Source organism: Chiloscyllium plagiosum, unplaced genomic scaffold (assembly GCF_037043375.1).
Source record: "Chiloscyllium plagiosum isolate Xiang-an unplaced genomic scaffold, Cpla_swu_hap1 HiC_scaffold_27, whole genome shotgun sequence".
In the NCBI taxonomy this organism is placed as follows: Eukaryota; Metazoa; Chordata; class Chondrichthyes; order Orectolobiformes; family Hemiscylliidae; genus Chiloscyllium; species Chiloscyllium plagiosum.
In genome coordinates, this window is record NW_028270165.1 from 90,021,095 (window position 1) to 90,039,327 (window position 18,233).

At 45.8% G+C, this 18,233-nt stretch overlaps 3 protein-coding genes across 4 annotated transcripts in view; all 3 read left to right on the top strand.

Annotated features, from left to right (window-relative positions):
- Window positions 1-18,233, top strand: part of LOC148144967 (uncharacterized) — a 136,223-nt gene that overhangs the window by 78,587 nt on the left and 39,403 nt on the right. The gene's annotated exons all lie outside the window — the stretch shown is intronic.
- The window catches only part of LOC148144968 (uncharacterized), a 293,614-nt gene that overhangs the window by 472 nt on the left and 274,909 nt on the right, over window positions 1-18,233 (top strand). Inside the window, exons 2-3 of one of the 2 annotated variants that reach the window (XR_015751715.1) lie at window positions 6,451-6,555; window positions 7,215-7,646. The gene's annotated coding sequence lies outside the window, so the exon portion shown is untranslated. Of the gene's footprint in view, window positions 1-6,450; window positions 6,556-7,214; window positions 7,647-18,233 lie in introns of those variants that run through there. The other variant, XM_087975648.1, reaches the window with a different exon arrangement.
- Window positions 1-18,233, top strand: part of LOC148144969 (uncharacterized) — a 56,673-nt gene that overhangs the window by 441 nt on the left and 37,999 nt on the right. The window lies entirely within an intron of this gene.

Below are 18,233 nucleotides of genomic sequence, written 5' to 3' on the forward strand. Positions count from 1 at the left end.
GCCCCTCACTGTGTTTATTCCTTGTGCTGTTTGCCCCTCACTGTGTGTTTAATCCTTGTGCTGTTTGCCCCTCACTGTGTGTTTAATCCTTGTGCTGTTTGCCCCTCACTGTGTGTTTAATCCTTGTGCTGTTTACCCTTTGCTGTTAGTTGTGCAATTGCTGAGGGTAGCGTGTAAATACGAGTGAAGGAGATTATGCACCAGCATGTACATGTTCCTCAGTCATTGAAGGGACAGGACCTGTTGAGAATGGTTAGTAAAGCATGTGGTACACTAAGCCTTGTTAACATGGATATAGTTTGTTATTTGGAAAATTCGACTTTTTATTATTTAGAGTCATAGAGATGTACAGCACGGAATCAGACCCTTTTGGTCCAACCTGTCCATGCCAACCAGATATCCTAAATTAATCTAGACCCCTTTGCCAGCACTTGACTCATATCCCTCTAAACCCTTCCTATTCAGATACCCAGCCAGATACCTTTCAAATGCTGTAATTATACTGGCTGCCACTACTTCCTCTGGCAGCTCATTCCATACATGCACCACCCTCTGCATGGAAACGTTGCCCTCAGTTACCTTTGTGGTCTCATCCTAAGCCTATGCCCTCTAGTTGTGAATCCCACCCCAACACTGAGTGAAAAGACTTAAACATTGAGCAGCCAGACAAATGCAAAAGCAATCAAATATTGAGCCAATGGAAAAAAAATTATGGCTGTACCCTTTTTGTTCTCCCATAGGAATTTGGACACTTAAAATCTGTCAATGACACCAGCATTGCTACAGTGCATATTGTGTACACTCCTCAGTGTCAACAAGCAGGGCACACGTTTGCTGGTGTCACCAAAACATTGGGCATGTTCCTCGCTGCCGGCAGAAAAGGGGCGAGACCTACGTTTGGACAAATAAGGAGCACTGGAGGACCGGAGGGAGAATTGTCCTCCTGCCATTCGGAGCTCCTCTATTGGTGAATGTGGAAGTTGGACCATGAGGTTCTGAAGCTCCTGCTCCTCCTCTCTCTGAATGAAGATTGAGGTTCACCTCAGACTGCAACTTCTTTCCTCTGTCCAACATCTGAGAGTACGGCACTCTCTTTTCTCACCCCCATTTCCATTTACGTTTCATTCTGAGGTTCAGTTGTTGACTTGGAGCAACTGAAAGAAATGGGAGTGAATCCAGGTGAGGGGACAGAGTCTGGAAAAGTTAGTCCAAGCCTTTGTTCTCAATTAGCAAAATAGACAGGCAGGAGACTGAAAGAACGCAGCAAGCTAGGCAGTATCAGGAGGTGGAGAAGTCGAGGGATCTGGTGTCCCTTGTTCAGGTCTGGGGGTGGGTAGAGGGAGAGCTGTGGAACAAGGGTGTGCTGGGGTCAGGGTATTGAAGTGGGGATAGCTGGAGACAGGTAGAGGGTACAATAGACAATAGGTGCAGGAGTAGGCTATTCTGCCCTTCGAGCCAGCACCACCATTCATTGTGATAATGGCTGATCATCCTCAAACAGTATCCTGTTCCTGCCTTATCCCCATAACCTGGTACGACCTGGTTGGTGAATGGGAGGAAGGAATCTAGTTGGCAGGGAAGAGTGGAAGGGGCTGGGAAGTGTGTTGGGGTAATGGGATGGGAGATTATTTGAAATTGGAGAACTCAATGTTGTCTTCCGGGCTGTTGACTGCTCAGACAGAAGATGAGGTTTGTTCCTCCAGTTTGTGGCTTGGTTTGTTGTGGTAATGGAGGAAGCCAAAAATAGTCATGTCAGAAGGGGAGTGGGAAGGGGCTTTAAAATGGGTGGAGACTGGGAAGTCAGCTCAGCCTCTGCGGACCCGGCTGTGATGCTCAGCAAACCATTCCCCAAGTTTACGCTCGGTTTCCCCAATGTAGAGAAGACCACAATTGGCAAAGCACAGCAGGTCAAGCAGCATCCGATCAGTAGGACAGTCGAAGTTTTGGGCACGAGCCCAATGGGGAAGGCAAGAAGATGGTTTTAAGACTAATATAGGGCCGAGTTACAGAGCCATGCAGCACAGAAACAGCCCCTTCAGTCCAACTAGTGAAAATGGAGGGACTGATTGTGGGATGGAGATTTTCAGCTTCCAAGGAATAAGAGAGGAAAGAGTTCACTATAAATTAGAATTTATGGGATCGGTTGATGAGCCGAGGAGTGTCAGTTGGAGTTTAATTTAGAGACATCAGAGGTTTGCATTTTGGTCAAGCAATCCAGGCAGGACTGACACAGTTAAGGGGAGTGTTGCAGAATAAAGAGACCTTGGAATGCTGGAGTCTCAGGTGGACAAATTAGTGAAGGCAGCGTTTGGTTTGCTTTCCTTCATTGCTCATAGCATTGAGGAGAGGAGTTGTGAGATCATGTTATACACACTTCCCACTCGAACGTGTTATCTAACTGCTTAACTGTTTCTGTTCTTTGGTATGTTAATCCCAGAACCTGTTTTCAGTAACTTTCTCAAGAACGTAATTTAAATGCAGAGCTTTTATATCAAAAATGTCAGGCTGACTCGACATTGGGACCCAGACAGAATTCACACCTATTGGTGGGTAGGCTGGGACTTTTTTCACTGGAGCACAGGAGGTTGAAAGGTGAAGGTATCGGGTGCCTCATTAGCAAGTTTGCAGATGGGCATTCAGATTGATGGAATATCAGATAGTGAAGGGGACTGTCAGACGATACAGCAGAATATAGATTGGAGAGTTGGGAAGAGAAATGGCAGATGGAGTTCAATCCAGACAAATGCGAGGTGATGCATTTTGGAAGATGCAATTCAAGAGCGAGCTATACAGTAAATGGAAAGGTCCTGGGGGAAATTGATGTACAGAGAGATCTGGGTGTTTGGGTCTATTGTTCTCTGAAGGTGGCAATGACTGTCAGTAGAGTGGTCAAGGCAGCATACAACACGCGTTCCATCATCGGACGGATTGAGTAAAAGAGCTGGCAGGTCATGTTAAAGTTATATATGATTTTGGTTTGGCGCATTTGGAATACTGCGTACAATACCGGTCGCCAGATTTCCAAAAGGATGTGGATACTTTTGGAGAGAGTGCAGAGGAGGTTCACCAGGATGTTGCCTGTTATGGAGAGGAGAGGTTGAGTAGATTAGGATTATCTTCATTGGAAACAAGGAGGTGGAGGGTGGGGGTCCTGATTGAGGCCGAAAAACCATGAGGGTTGTAAACAGGGGTGGATAGTAAGAATTATTTTCCCAGAGGGGAAGACTTAATTACTCAGGGTCACGAGTTCAAAGTGAGAGGGGAAAGGTTTGAGGGAGATATATGTGGAAAGTTCTTTACACTGAGGGTGTGGGTGCCTCGAATGCATCGCCAGCGGAGTTGGGATCGATAGCGTCATTTAAGATGTAGCTAGACAGATACATGAATGGGCAAGGAGCAGAGGGATACAGATCCTTAGAGAATAGGCGGCAGGTTTAGATAGAGTATCTCGATCAGCATAGCCATGGAGGGCTGAAGGGCCTGTTCCTGTGCTGTAAGGTTCTTTGTTCTCTTTATAGAGCTTTACAAAACCATGAGGGGCAAAGATCAGGTGAACGGCATGTCGTTTCAAGATTAGGGAGCAAATTAAGGTGAGAGGAGAAAGATTTAAAAAACACATGAGGAGCACCTTTGTTTTAAACAGTGGTTTGTGTGGAATGAATGTCCAGAGGAAATGGTGGATGCAGGTTGAGTAACAACGTTTAAAAGACATTTGGATAAGTACATGAATAGGAAAGGTTCAGGGGGATATGGGGCAAACACAGGCAGGTGGGACTAGTTCAGTTTGTGAATATAGTCAGCATGGACTAGTTGGGCTGAAGGGTCTGTTTCTGTGCTGTATGACTCTGTAACTGTTCTTGAAACCATTTTACTTGCCTTCCCCCATAAACATCCACTTCATGGTTGTTCTAAAATCAGATGAATTCAGCCTTGAATATATTCAATGACCCCCTAACTGCAGGAAGACATCCCTACTTCTGAAATCAATTCCTCTTGCTAATATACCTCTTGCCTTGCTGATTGCTTGCTGCATCCGTCTGACAACTGGCAGTGACTGGTGTGGAAGGACGCTGAGGCCACGTTTTACATCCACACATCATTCCTGAGGAAGGGCTCGTGCCTGAAACGTCGATTCTCCTGCTCCTCGGATGCTGTCTGACCTCCTGTGCTTTTCCAGTGCCACACTTTTCGACTCTCATCTCCAGCATCTGCAGTCCTCACTTTGTCCACATCTCAATATGTCACCATTTAAACAACATACCTCCTTTCAGCAGTTATTTTTTCATAACCGAGGCTATCACTTCACACTGTGGGACTGCATTTGCCGTGCGTTTGCCAATTGAGACAGAGACCTGGACCAACATTTCCCGACTCTGTCCCTTCCCTAGATTCACTCGCTTTCTTTTCAGTTGCTGCATGTTTTAAAAAATTCTCAAGGTCAGGTTCGTAGGAGAGTAGTCTGACACAGAACAAACGACCAAGAGGCGAGTCTGCTAGAATATGGGCATTTTATTCCCCGCAGCGTCGCCACAACCAACGGGTCTGGCTTATACTCACTCTACATGTTACCGGAACTGGGAGCCGTCAGTTCTCGTAGAGCGGTTGCCAACAACCCACGCTCGGCGGTTAAACGTAACCCCGGAGCAGACTCACCGAACTGGAGACTTTTCCAGCTGATATACTCTTTTCCAGATATAAACATTCATGTGAACAGCAGAGCAAGGCTAAAAAACACATTCCATTCTGGTTACATACAGATAAGAAGATTCACACGGGGAGGTGTGTAATAAGATTCACACGGGACTAAGCAACACCTCCATTCCGGTTAGATTCACACATGTATTGGGACATAATTTTTAACCGTTTCACCACACTGCAAGTCAACAATTTAACCCCAGAATGAAAAAATGAAATGGTAAAGACAGTGCCGTACTCACAGATGGTGGAGAGAGGAAGGAAGTTGCAGTCTGAGTTGAAGCTCGATCTTCATTTGGAGAGGAGCAGCAGCATCAGCTTCAGAACCTGATGGTCCATCTTCCGCATTCAGACAATTGGGGAGCTCTGATTGGCAGGAGGCCCAGGCTCCTTGTCTGGCTTCTCATTGGTCCATTTGAAGAAGGGTTTGCACTGTTTCTGCAGACAGAGCATGCGCGGCTTTTGCTGAACCAGCATAGAGTCAGAAGTGTACAGCATGGAAACAGACCCTTCGGTCCAACCCGTCCATGCCGACCAGATATCCCAACCCAATCCAGTCCCGCTCCTCAACACCTGGCCCACATCCTTCCAAACCTTTCCTATTCATATATCCATTCAAATGCCTCTTAATTGTTGCATTTGTACCAGCCTCCACCACTCCCTCTGGCAGCTCATTGCATACACGTACTACACTCTGTGTGAAAAAATTGCTCCGTAGGTTTCTTTTACATTTTTCCCCTCTCACCCGAAATCTATGCCCTCTAGTTCTGGACTCCCCAACCCAAGGGAAAAAACTTTGTCTATTTATCTTGTCCATGCCCCTCATAATTTTTTAAACCTTCATAAGGTCACCACTCAGCCTCTGACACTCCAGGGAAAACAGCCCCAGCCTGTTCAGCCTCTCCCTCTAACTGTACCTCTTATGCTCGCATCCAAATCATTTACACAAGTGACAAAAAGTAGAGGACCGAGCACCGATCCTTGTGGCACTCCACTGGTCGCAGGCCTCCAGTCTGAAAAACAACCCTCCACCACCACCCTCTGTCTTCTACCTTTGAGCTAGTTCTGTATCCAAATGGCTAGTTCTCTCTCTATTCCTTGAGATCTCACCTTGCTAATCAGTTTCCCATGTGGAACCTTGTCAAACGCCTTACTGAAATCCATATAGATCACATTACTGCTCTGCCTTCCTCAATTCTCTTTGTAACTTCCTCAAAAAACTCAATCAAGTTTGTGAGACATGATTTCCCACACAAAACCATGTTGACTATCCCTAATCAGTCCTTGTCTTTTCAAATACATGTACATCCTCTCCCTCAGGATTCCCTCCAACAATCTGCCCACCACTGACGTCAGCCTCACTGGTCTATAGTTCCCTGGCTTGTCCTTACCACCCTTCTTAAACAGTGGTACCATTTTAGCCAACCTCTAGTCTTCTGGCATCTCACCAGACATGCACAGCATGCTGTATGGAGATGCTGTTCCTGATGGATTTAAAGTGTCCAACTGCCACAATTTCTACCCCCCCCCCCACCCCAGTCACTTGACATCACCGTGCAGGCTCCTCGCTATTTTTGATGTTCATGTTACCTGGAACCCTCATGATTATATCAATCTCAATGAGGTCACCCCTCAACCTCCTGTGCTCCAGTGAAGAGATTCTCAGCCTCTCCTTATAACTCAAACCCTCCAGTCTTGGTAATATCCTGGTGAATCTTTACTGAACCCTCTGTAATAGTATTCTTCCTATTATAGGGCCACCAGAAACGTTCTCAATACTCTACAAGTGGCTTCACCAACATCCTGTACAACTTCTAAATGATGTCCCAACTCCTTTATTTAATGGTGTGAACAAATAAGGTAAGTGTGCTGAATGCCTTCTGAAGCACCCTTCCAACCAGTGATGCAACTTTCAATGAAGTATGTACCTGAACCCCCCCCCCATATCCCTCTGTACAAGTCCTGCCCTTATTTTAGGAAAATGCAATCTCTCACTTTTATCTATACCTCTCTCATAACACGCTCTCTCTCAGATGTACACACACCCTCTTACAGGCTTCTCCTCCATCACACTCCCTTGACAAAGCATGTGCACACATGCTCTCTCTCGCGCGCGTGCACACACGCACACATAACGATGGAGTGCATTTGCAGAATTATATTTACAGATATATTCAACTTTGCACAAAAAGCGCACAACATGCAGGGAGTCAATCCATATAATATTTTATACATTTCTAGTTTGGAAATAGTACCAGTCTGATTTAAGATTGGGATACTGACACACCTTTCATGCATTGTCTGGGCTGAGATGTCACCAGTTTAAAAAAACCCTTGTGATCTTGAGAATATGACTGAATAGTAGTACTGCGATGTACACATTAATGAAATAAAACCTGCAACCCATTCTAAAAGATGAAAGACTTAACAGCAATCTACATTTGTCAATATATCATTTCAGTTGCATGACACTGTGACCTTTTGCTCTTAACTCTGTGTCTTATGATCCTGCTCCACAGTTCCCCGATGAAGGAGCAGCGCTCCGAAAGCTAGTGCTTCCAAATAACCCGGTGTTGTGATTTTTAAACCATGTCCCACCTCGTCCAACAGCAGCATCTCCACCTCCTTTCTAATGAACACAGCCCACACTTCCCAGTGCTGTCAGTAAACTGCTGCTGAAACAATGCAGTGCCTGCACTCCCAAAAAATGTAAACTTCTAACGAAACCAGCTACTCAGTCACTGCTCTATCTGATATACAACATTGGAAACTTAATGCAGGAGGCTGCAAGAAATGAGCAGCTTTAAAACAAAAACCGCTTGGAGCTCTAAGCTTTCAATGAGAGTCTGAGTCTGACAGAATGTTCAGGTAACCTTTATTGTGTCCCAACATTGTTACAGCTTCAGTTGCCCCCAGCAAAAAGGCAGAGAAAGAGTAGATGTTTGTTAGACAGCTCAACAACAGGGGGAGGAGCAAGGGGCGGAGCAAGGCCAACAGTAGGCCTCCGCACTACGCCTGCATTGCCTTGCACACTTTACAAAAATCCCTTCCCCTTCAGAGACTCCAAACAGTGTGGGAGCAGGCCACTCGGCCCAAAGACTACACACTGATCCTCCGAAGGGTAACCCACCCACGCAATTCTCCTGCCCGTATTGCTCAACATTTACCCGTGACTAATGCACCTAACCTGCACATCCCTGTGCATGATATCCCAACCCAATCTCGTCCCACCTGCCAGCACGGGGCCCATATCCCTCCAGTTGCTTTTTAAGTGTTGTAATCGTACCAGCCTCCACCACTTCCTCTGGCAGCTCATTCCATACACGTACCACCCTCTAAATGAAAAGATTGCCTCTTAGGTCTCTTTCATATCTTTCCCCTCTCACTGTAAACCTCTGCCCTCTATTTCTGAACTCTCCCACCTCAGGGAAAAGACTTTGTCTATCTATCCTATCCATGCCCCTCATGATTTCATAACCTTCTCTAAGGTCACCCCTCAGCCTCTGATGTTCGAGGGAAAACAGCCCCAGTCTGTTCTGTCTCTCCCTATAGCTCAAATCTTCCAGTCTTGGCAACATCGTTGCAAATCTTTTCTGACCCCTTAAGTTTCACAACATCTTTCTGAAAGGAAGGAAACCAGAATTGCACGCGATATTCCAACTGTACAGCAGTAACATGACCTCCCAACTCCTGTACTCAATATTCTGACCAAATAAAGGAAAGCATACAAAACACCATCTTCACTATCCTATCAACCTGCGACTCCACTTTCAAGGAGCTATGAACTTGCACTCCAAGGTCTCTTTGTTCAGCAACACCCCCGAGGACCTTACCATTAAGTGTATAAGTCCTGCTAAGATTTGCTTTCCCAAAATGCAGCACCTCACATTTATCTAAATTAAACTCCATTTGCCACTTCTCAGTCCATTGGCCCATCTGATCAAGATCCCATTGTAATCTGAGGTAACCTCCTTCGCTGTCCACTACACCTCCAATTTTGGTGTCATCAGCAAACTTACTTACTATACCACTTATGCTCACATCCAAAAAGAAGTGGGCCCATTATCTATTTTCAAATTGGAATTGACAATATATTACATGTACTGACTGCCTGCAGATTGTGCAGTCTTTCAGCAAAGTAGAATGTTTAGGGTGCAGGTTTGCTCGCTGAGCTGTAGGTTTGATATCTAGACGTTTCGTTACCTGGCTGGGTAACATCATCAGTGGTGACCTCCAAGTGAAGCGAAGCTGTTGTCTCCTACTTTGTATTTATATGTTTGTTCTGGATGGGGTTCCTAGGATTTGTGGTGATATCAAAGTTATGAAGAGAGATACATATTTTGTTGAACCAAATACAATGGCAGTGCAGAGAATTTCAGAAAAGGGCAATAAATATTTACTTTTTACCCCTTATTCAACTCATTCAAGAATTTCAAATTGAATCTGAGCGAACTTGAGCAAATGGCAACATTCGTTTGTTAATAGACTCACCATAAATTATGAAAGATCACTTTTATCTAAGTCACAATGTTTAATCCCAAATGGAGCAATTAAGTGCAAAGTTACTTTCAACCATTTAATAAAACACTGCAAATTTTATTTCATATGAAAATACATTCATTTTATAATTTGGATAAGATCTTTACAAAGGAAATATACTAAACAAAATAGCTTTCCTGAGTATCAATATTGACAACAGTTATGCAGCTATTATTTGGCAACTAATTGAAATGATTTCAGAATAAATGAGCAGCTTCATTATTATACATTGAGATATTGCATATCTTGGCTCTCACCCAAGTATTCTCCGAAGGAAAAAATGCATCTGGATGGGGACATGAATAGGAAGAATTCAGAGGGATATGGGCCAAATGTTGGCAAATGGGTCACTAGATTAATTTAGGATATCTGGTTGGCCTGGACTGAAGGGTTTGTTTCTGTGTGCTCATTACAGACGCCCCTCTTCTGGGATCCCCATACCAGCTGTTATTTTCATGAAATAATCTGACAATTGTTGACTTCCATCAACCTATTCCATCTGGAGAAATTTCCTCTCTCTGCAAAGTGTGGTTCACGTTGGCAAATTCAATCCTCCTCCGGTCCTCAGGAACACTCTATAATGCACAACATTCTCAATACCTGTTTAACGTTCAGTGGGGAAACTATTTTCGGTCCAACAGTTGCACAGAATTCCTCAGAAATGTTTTTGGCAAATGTACTGCTCCCACGAGAGCTCGTGGGCCCACAGTTCAAATGCTTTTAACAGCTTTTTTTCTCATTTCCCCGCCTTCCCAGGATGCAGAATTTCTCCCACCAGAAATTGTTTGCCCTGAAAAAAATCCAGCAGGAACGTGATTGTGGAGCTATCAGTAAAAAGGCACCAAGACCATGTACAATAGAGCTAAGGGAGAGCCCAATGGGAACAGCATTCTGAGGACCATTGTCTCCCATACAGTGCGAGTGCTTGAGTCACTTGGCACATTTTTTACAGCACTCAATCAACTCCTCTTGCAAAACATCAACCCTTTAGTCCTGTAGACCTGACCAGACCCCCTGCTGTAACATTTCAGTAACCGATTTTGACAAACTCTCCCCAATATACACCAAACCAGACTATTATTTCTTCAGCTAAGGTCAAACTACCAAATTCCTTGTCCTTGATGGCAAAGATGTCCCTCATAAGGTCATTATCGGAGCCCTTGTTCCCACAACAGTACCTTGTCCTGGCCAGTCATCGTACCAGCACCCACCACTTCCTCTGGCAGCTCACGCCATCGCTCAAGCGACTCCACGTTGAAAGCGTCTGGTCTGGTGCACCAGATGACATCAGGATAATCTCAGATCGTTCCAGATCGCATCGATACTCAGTCAGTGGTTTTCACAATCAGGATGTTGTACGTGATCAAACAGGTCAGTGAGTAGGCGATCCCCCCACCTCTTTGTTCAAGTATCTCTACGAGAACTCCCTTGCTGGAGGGTCCCTTGGAGACACTTCAACTGGACTTCATTGAGTTGGAGAAATCAGTTGAGTTGCTATAAATATGTTTTGCTTATTGTTGTCTTTTCTGAGTGGACTGAAGCCTACCCTCCTCCTAACGCTACTGCTGAGACTGTGGTGAAGATTTTGTTTAAGGAAATAATTCCCTGCTTCAGTATACCTGCGTGCATTTGCTCGGACAATGGACCACACTTTGTAGGTAATATTAATGGAGAACTCTGTTCCCAGCTTTGTATTTGTCGGCAACTGCATGGTGCTTAGCATCCTCAGGCGGCCGGCCTTATTCAATGTTTTAACCAGACTCAAGACTAAACTTGCCAAATGGATGGCAGAGTCTGGCCTTTCCTGGTTATGCTAATCCCTGTGGCCTTATTCCAGATGCGATCCATGTCTGCGAGCAAGACACGACTGTCTCCAGCTGAGAGTCTCTCTGATCACCCACTCCGTACCCCTTGGAACGCTTCGGCTCCCTTCTCAGTCCACTTCCACCACATGACCGAAGCAATCATTGGTTATGTTCTTGCTCTAACGAGTGTTATGTGTGCCTTTCACTCCAAGGAGCGTGTGGCTGACAGCGATGTTCCCTCCCTTTCAGCATCGTCACGGGTAGAAACTGGTTCGTTGGTGCTTGTCAAGACCTGAACTGGCAAAGGTCTCCAACCTTGTTGAGATGGCCCCTTCCAGGTTTTACTTCCCACCCCTACGGCAGTCAGTCGTTGGGCGCTCCGCTTGGGTCCAACTGTACCATTGTAAATTGATTGACCGCACCAATCAAAAGGGGGGAAGAGGAGGAGAGAATCCTGGAATCCCAACAAAAGGAGTGGACACTGTCCTGTTGGGTTTTTGAATCTTGCTGTTATTCTCATGTTAATCTTATGACAGATACTTGAATTAAGAGGAGAGACTTGTGGGGGATCGCCTATCTCCTTACCTTTCTGATCACGTACAACATCCTGATGGGGAAAGCTACTAAGTATGGATGCGACCAGGAATGATCAGAGATTATCCACCACCCATGCTGAGATGATGTTGTCCAGTGCACCGGACCAGACGCCTTTGACGTGTGGAACGTGATGAAGATTGATTATTGCAATGGACTCTTACATCAGAAAGACCAGATGGTCCATCTGGACAGTAGAAATCAGTGGGAGTTACCATGTCATTGCCATGTTTTTTTTATTTTACCTGCAGACGCAAGTCTCGTGAGGATAAAAATGCTCAACCGCGTTATTATGGTAAATATTTTAAGGACGCCTAGGAACACCATCCCTTTTTGCAGGTCGTGCCGACTTTAGAAAAGGGAAGCCTGATAGGGGAAACTCCTCGATCCACAAACAACTTCTCCAGAGGCAGTAGTCTGTTACTCCTCTCTCTCGGGAGATGACTTACTTGCCCTGTCCCCAGTCCCAGATTCCATTCTATTTGTCAGACTTCCTACTGCCGACCCTGCGAAGAGAAATATCACTTTCCAATACCTCCGGTCTGTGTATACAAACAGCTGGTGTAACACTGGCTGGGGTACAGCAGGCCTTATGCGGCACATGGACCTGGAACGGAACCCTTCCCTTGTGCATTTATAGGCCTTTTCTCTTTTCAGAACCTGATACTGTCACCAAGACTATGTATAATAGGTCTAAGGGAGAGCCCAATGGGAATAGCATTCTGAGGACCATTGTCTCCCATACAGTGCGAGTGCTCGAGTCACTTGGCCCATTTTTTACAGCGCTCAAGCAACTCCTCTTGCAAAATGTCGACCCTTTACTCCTGTAGACCTGACCAGACCCCCTGCTGTAACATTTTAGTAACCTATTTTGACAAACTCTCCCTAATATACACCAAACCAGACTATTATTTCTTCAGCTAAGGTAAAGCTACCAATTTCCTTGTCCTGGATGGCAAAGATGTCCCTCATAAGGTCACTATCAGAGCCCTTGTTCCCACAACAGTACCTTGTCCTGGCCAGTGGACAAGTCGATGGAACCTCCATCTGAGGGGGATGCACCGGTCGGTCTCGGCCAACCTTGCTCCACCTGGAAGGATCCCAAGGGACTGGGTGACAATACAGGACACCCGATAGGCTGGGGAATCCAGAGTACCCTGGGGTTGGAAGGATCGGCAGGGGTGTCAAGTCAACAGAACCGCAATTCCCTCTTTTGCGGCTTGACCATTCGAGGAAATAAGACGAAAGAGGCTCTGAAACAGAGTAAACTGCGATTATCAGACCTGTGTCTTTACTCTGTGCAGAATCGGTCTGCCTTAGACTATATCCTCCCCCAGGAGGGTGAGGTCTGCACCATTGTCCAAGATAAATGCACTACGGGCATTCCTGATCTCACTGGCAATATTACTAAGATACAAGAAGAGATCCAGGTTTTCCTTGACAGAATGACTGAAGGGACCAGTTGGGGAAACTGCAGATCGGGCTGATGGTACAATTGGCTTATCAATTTAGCTACGTCTGTTTGTCGGTATTGGTATTGTTAGGTATTTAATTGCTCGGCTTATGAGGTCACTTAGTGATATAGATTTGCCCCAGAAGATGCTCCTTTTGCGATCAGATAGCTCACCCACACGTGTCGATGGCGATGATAAAAACGACCAGATGAGCTGCGAAGATGGTGGTGCCGCTCTGCAGGATGTTGATGGCTGGACCACCTTGAAGGGCATTCGTTTGGACTAGCCTTCTCTTTCAGTAATCGTGGTGCAATCAAAGGGAGGAATGAGTGTGTGGACATCTGGGTGATAAAGTCTATAGCCTTAAAACTTGCCTTTAAACATTCAGACTCAAATGTAATGCTGAATTATTTACTGCACTAGAAAATAAACAGGCAGGAAGGCTCAGAAAGAAGAGAGAACTTAAAGATAGGGACACCTGGGCTCACCAAGTGATAACAGGATGCTGTAAGGCAATTAAGAACGTTTGCCTCAGCATCGGTGAATCTGTGTGAACAGGACCCCAAGTGATAACATTCACAGCCATTCCCTTGTGAGACCATTTTAGTGCTGAGGCTGTTGATTCCCGTAGAAAATTAACTCTTAGTGTTTATCTGCACTGGATTGAAATGAATTGCCTTTTGAGACTTTCTGATGATATTGAGTAGCCATTACTGGTTATTAAATACAAACTCTGTAAAAGGAAATATTGATAAAGCTTGACCTTACTTGCTGCAGCCGTAGATCCAGCGGAGGAAACAGGCCGCGGGCATACTTCCGGCTTCGGGGTGGCCCCGCCCCCTGGGTCTGGTCCCGCCCCTTCCGGAAGCAGCTCGTAAGCCCCGCCGCTGGGAGCCAAACCTCTTTCCTCCAAGCGCACCAAACCCCGCCCTTTCGCCACGGACTCCGCGCGAGTCAAGACCACGCCCCCTGCCCGCACGCGCAACCGCCCACAAAGCCGCGCGCCTCCAGGCTCGACGCGCGCACCGCCCGCTGACCCGGACCGCTGCTGAGTCCTTCATCTTTTGGAAGCGGTTGCAGGTTTCAGTTCATCAATATATAAATTCCAGAACTTTAGATCAGATTCCCTACAGTGTGGAAACAGGCCCTTCGGCCCAACAAGTCCACACTGACCCGCCGAAGAGCAAAACCCCCAGCCCCATTCCCTGTCAGCCAACACTACGGGGCAATTTAGCGTGGCCAATTCCCCCCAACCCGCACGTCTTTGGACTGTGGGAGGATACCCGCGCGGGGGTGGGGGGGAATTGAACCCGGGGCTCTGGCGCTGTGAGGCAGCAGTGCTAACCACAAAAAACATGACATTTTCTGTTTTTCAGCGGCAGCTGCATCCCAGGAGTGGGGAGTCACTGATTTGAGGTTTTAAATTTGAAGTCGGAGAGCAGAGGTTCCTGGGGGAGGAGGGACGACTTATTTGTATTTCCTTCTTGCTGTTTCAGTCAGTGGGTACTGTTGAGGGAGGAAAATGACCTACCAGGGGCTCTGGCACAGAGCCTGTCCCTGTTGCACCAGAAGGGAAGGAAGGAAATGCGGAGAGTGTTAGTCATTCTAACTCAATAGTCAGAGGGTCAGATAGAAGGTGTGTTGGGAACGAACAAGACTCGCGGTTAGTGTGTTGCCTCCCAGGTGCCAGGGTGCGTGATGTCTCGGATCGTATCTTTGAGGTCCTGAAGGGATAGGGTTTACAACCCCAAGTCATGGTCCATGTAGGTACCAACAACATAGGTAGAAATGTGAGAAACAGAACTCACTGACAAATCACTCAGCCTGAGACAAAGCCTTGGAAACAAGAACAATTTATTACATTCTTGCAAGTACCGGACGCTTCTGCAATCAAGCAGAAATGTGCGCCAAAACAAAGCCTGTTAGCTTTCTTATTGAGTTTACAAGTTGCAGATCACGCCTCCCTTTTCCCATCCTATCATAAGCCGATTACCTCACTTGTCAGTTATTTTCTTATCTGGCCATCCTGCTGTCCTTGTCTGCATTCTTTGTTCCTTGTTTGTTACAGCTTGTTCTTTTATCCAGTTTCTCTTATCATACTATAAGCTTTATTGTGAAATGCCCCTGTTGCTTCTTTTTGTGGTCAACTACAACACTTTAAAGTTATTCCCTCGCTTCAAACTATTTTCTTTAAAAGACCCTCTATATTCATTAAAGTCTTAGCCTTAAGTATGCTACATGCTACAAGAATTCCACGACCGTTTGTATAATGTTCCCCTTCCCTTCCCCCTACTACACCCCCTCACCCATCTGCAAAAACATTTATAATCTCCCACAGAAAGACGGATAGGGATGTAAGGCAGGATTTCAGGGAGCTAGGGTGGAAGCTGAGGGCGAGAACAAACAGAGTGGTTATCTCTGGTTTGTTACCCGTGCCACGTGATAGCAAGGCAAGGAATAGGGAGAGATATCAGCTGAACACCTGGCTGCAAGGATGGTGCAGGAGGGAGGGTTTCAGGTTTTTGGATACTTGGGGCTCATTCTGGGGAAGGTGGGACTTGTACAAACAGGACAGTCTTCACTTGAACCAGAGGGGGACTAATATCCTGGGTGGGAAATTTGCTAATGCTATTTGGGTCGGTTTAAACTAGCTCAGCAGGTGGATGGGAACCGGGGGGTGTAGCTGCAATGCACAGGAGAATGAGAGTAGGAAGGACAGGGACAGGATTTCAGGGTCACAGGAATGTGCTGGCAGACAGCGAAGTGGTTTGAAGTGTATCCGCAATAAGGTAGGTGAGCTTGCAACACGGACAGGTACCTGGGACTTGGATGTTGTGGCCATTTTGGAGACATGGATAGAGCAGGGTGAGGAATGGATGTTGCAGGTTCCAGGGTTTTGATCTTTCATTAAGAACAGCCAAGGCGGTAAAAGAGGGAGAGGCGTGGCGTTGTTAGTCAAGGATAGTATAACGGTGGCTGACAGAACTTTTGATGAGGACTCGTCTACTCAGGTAATGTGGGCTGAGGTTAGAAACAGGAGAGGAGAGGTCACACTGCTTGGAGGTTTTTTATAGGCCTCCGCAGAGTTCCAGGGAGGTGGAAGAGCGGATTAGCAAAATTATTCTGGGTAGGAGTGAAAGGAACAGGGTGGTCATTGTGGGGAACTTTAATTTCCCAACATTGACTGGAAATGCTTTCACTCTAATATGTCGGATGGATTTGTTTTTGTCCAGTGTGTGCAGGAGGGTTTTCTGACACAGTATATTGAAGGGCCGACAAGAGGGGAGGTCACACTGCATCTGGTGCTTGGTAATGAACCAGGCCAGATGTTTGATTTAGTGGAAGGTGAGCACTTTGGAGAGAATGACCATAATTCAGTTGGGTTTCATTTAGTGATGTAAAGGGATAGGAACATGCCACAGGTCAAGAGTTATCGATGGGGAAGGGCAATTATAATGCAATTAGGCAAGACTTAGGATGCATAGAATAGGGTAGCAAAATGCAGGGGATGGGAACAATTGAAGTGTGGAGCTGGTTTAAGGAAAAGTTAGTGTGTCCTTGATAGGTATGTCTCTGTCAGGCAGGAAGGAAGTGATAAGGTAAGGGAACCGTGGTTTACAACAGAAATTGCATCTCTTGTTACAAAGAAGGAGGAGGCTCATGTGTTGATGAGGCAAAATGGTTCAGATGAGGCGATAGAGAGTTACAGATCAGCTAGGAAGGATTTAAACAGAGTTAAGAGCAATGAGAGGACATGAGCAGTCTTTAACACATAAAGGAGAACCCTAAAGCTTTCTATAGGTATGTGAGGAATAAAAGGATGATTATGGTAGGAATAGGGCCAGTCAAAGACAGAAGTGGGAAGTTGAGTGTGGGCCCTGTGGAGATTGGAGATGTGTTAATGAATATCTTCACTCAGGAAAAGGAGAATATTGTAGAGAAGAATGAGGTACGAGATATTAGACTCGAAAGGATCGAGGTTAGTTGCACACAGGTGTTATCAATTCTAGAAGGAGTGAAAGTAGACAAGTGCCCTGGACCGGATGGGATTTATCCAAGGATTCTCTGGGAAGCAAAGGAGGAGATAGCAGAGCCTTTGGCTTTGATATTTGAGTCGTCATTGTCTACAGGTTTAGTACCAGAGTGGAGGATTGCAAATGTTGTGTCCTTGTTCAAGAAATGCAGCAGAGATGACCCAGGTAATTATAGACCAGTGAGCCTTACGTCTGTTGAAGGAAAGCTTTTGGAAAGGAACATTAGAGATAGGATTGATAATCATCCAGCAAACAACAATTTGATTTCAGATAGTCAACATGGTTTCATCAAGGGCAGATCGTCTCTCACAAACCTCATTGGGTTTTTTGAGAAAGTGACCAAGCATGTAGATGAAGGTAGGGGAGTTGACGTGGTGTACATGGACCTCTGTAAAGCCTTTGATAAAGTTCCACATGGTATACTGTTGGAGTAAATGCAGAGGCATAGGATTGAGGGTGATTTAGCAGTTTGGATTACAAACTGGGCTTTCTGAAAGAAGTTAGCGAGTGGTGGTTTATGGAAAATATTCAGCCTGGAGTCCGGTTACTAGTGGTGTGCCACAAGGATCTGTTTTGGGACTACTGCGGTTTGTCGTTTTTTTAAATGGCTGAGACACAGGCATAAGTGGATGGATTAGTAAATTTGCAGACGAAACTAAAGTTGGTGGAGTACTGGACAGTTTGGAAGAATGTTGCAGGGGGACTTGGATAAACTGCAGAATTGGACTGAGAGGTGGCAAATGGAGTTCAATGCAGCTAAATGTGAGGTGATTCACTTTGGGAAGAATAACAGGAAGGCAGTGATCTTGGAGTCCATGTGCATAGATCCCTGAAAGTTGCCACTCAGGTGGATAGTGCTGTGAAGAAGGCATACGGGGTGTTAGGTTTCATTGGGTGGAGGGATTGAGTTCCAGAACCTCAATATCACGCTGCAACTATACAAAACGCTGGAGCAGCCACACTTGGAACATTGTGTATAGTTCTGGTCCCCATATTTAAGGAAGGATGTGGGAAGCATTGGAAAAGGTGCAGAGGACCAGGTTGTTGCCTGGTCGGGAGGGAGGGCCTTATGAGGAAAGGCTGATAAGGGGGAATTTGATAGAGATATATAA